Source organism: Bison bison, unplaced genomic scaffold (assembly GCF_000754665.1).
Source record: "Bison bison bison isolate TAMUID 2011002044 unplaced genomic scaffold, Bison_UMD1.0 scf7180017864515, whole genome shotgun sequence".
NCBI classification, from domain to species: domain Eukaryota; kingdom Metazoa; phylum Chordata; class Mammalia; order Artiodactyla; family Bovidae; genus Bison; species Bison bison.
In genome coordinates, this window is record NW_011495068.1 from 1,529,826 (window position 1) to 1,532,119 (window position 2,294).

A 2,294-nucleotide genomic window follows, 5' to 3' on the forward strand; every position below is an offset into this window, starting at 1 on the left:
GCTGATATTGGCAGGGATAATAATTTTATGATGATTAAAACTTTAATGTAATTATAATAACAAAAGTTATTAATGCATTAATATATATTTATTGTTAATATATTTAAAACTTAATGTTAAATCAGTATGCAGCATATAATATAGGAACATTTTTTATGGCCTGTAAATCAAAGAATGTATTGTGTGAGTGTGTGTATAGAAAGAGTGTTAAAGGGAAGTTTCAAAATCTGTTTCTTTTTTCTAAAATAAAACCAAAATAAAGTAAAATATTTAGGTTAATTCATAGTACCTGGTTTAGTGGATTTCCTTTATCAGAATAGGATATTATAATTTGGGAAAATGGAAAATATTTACCAGCTTTTGTAAAGTGTAACATATTTATTCATTTGTTCAATTCAATACATCTTTATCATCCACTAAGAAAAAGAGAAAAAGTGATCAGTCATATTCAAGACAATAAATAATAAGCACTAAATAAATTAATAACTAATTAAAATCAAGGATTCCAAAAAGTGACAAGTTCTAGGGAAGAAAACAAAGCTGAATAATGTACTGGAGAACAGAGTAAAGCATGTCTCACTGGATCATTTAGATGCTGTTGTCTGAAATTCCAATCCTTTAGGTGAAAATTGATCAAAGTTATAAGTTATGCTTCATGAAGATCTGGGTGAAGATTGTTTGGGGATGTGGAAACAACCCACAAAAGCTGCAAAAGAGGGATTATGTTGGGTAATATTAAGAAATAGCAAGGGAGTGCAGAGGGATGGAGAACAGTATGAGGATTAGAGGAAAAGATGAACTTGGAGAATTAAGAGAATGGAGATCACATTAAAGAAAACTTTTGAATTATATTAATGCTTTATCAGGAATCCTTTGGCAAGCTTTAAGCAGAGGAGTGGCAGATGTAATTTATGTGTTTAAATGCATATTTTGGCTGCTCTGTGAAGTGTGGGAGCAGAGCAACAATTTAGGTGACTCCTGGAATTGTCCTTATAGAAAGGTGGGAGCCAGAGGCTGGGGCAACAATGATAACTTTAAATCATATAGAAAGATATTGGGCAAAGAACAGGCTTAGTCCTAGAGGGAGTTGTAGGTGAGAGGGAGGTAGGGATGCAGTTCAAATTATCAATTGCTATTAATGCTATTTAGGCTGAAAATTGTGGAGAAGGCAATGGCACCCCACTCGAGTACTCTTGCCTGGAAAATCCCATGGACGGAAGAGCCTGGAGTGCTGCAGTCCATGGGGTCGCTAAGAGTCGGACACTACTGAGTGACTTCCCTTTCACTTTTCACTCTCATGCATTGGAGAAGGAAATGGCAACCCACTCCAGTGTTCTTGCCTGGAGCATCCCAGGGACGGGGGAGCCTGATGGGCTGCCGTCTATGGGGTCACACAGAGTTGGAAACGACTGAAGTGAATTACTAGCAGCAGCAGGCTGAAAATTGTAATTAAATTATGTGACTGGCTGTCATAAATGACTGAAATAATTGTATGCCATTTTTAACACAAAGTAGGCACCCATGCATAAAACAGATTATATTAACACTTAAACCATACTTCCAGTACAAACCATTCACAATATATGAGCATTTACATTGTACTCCTTTTGCACATTATTTGAACTAAATGCACACAAATGACAAATGTATAATCTCCAATAAGACTGTAATCCTTTGCCCCACTGTTATGTGAGGCATTAGCCTATTGTATCCTTGAAATGGAATTATCATCAGTGCCAAAAGGCTTGCAGGTATATTCAGCATATCAATTCTACGTAACTAAATAGAGTTCAGAAGAGGTATTTTAAAAATATAATACAAATTCCCTTGATTCAGTATTTATATACCCCACATTAATGTAGAATATCTTTCTATTCACAATGTGTAGCTCAAATAATCTTATTCTGAAATCCTAAATTAAGAGTTGCCCCAAGACCTTGTCTTTTGCTGGAAATTACATATTTAATATAATTTAAAAAGAAAATTTACTTGGCTAAATTGATTTTAAAGACTTTTGCCTACACAAATAGTTTTCTGTCTTTGATATTACAATGTCTCCCACATATGAATGAGTTCCATCCTGAGGGAGTGTTCATAACTCTGATTTGTTCAGTAGTCCAGCAAAGTTAGCTTAGTTACCCAAATAACACAGTCAGCTATATGGTACTGTAATGTAGGATATACTGATGCTGCTGCTTCAGTCGTGTCCGACTCTTTGCGACCCCGTAGACAGCAGTCCACCAGGCTCCCCCGTCCCTGGGATTCTCCAGGCGAGAACACTGGAGTGGGTGTAC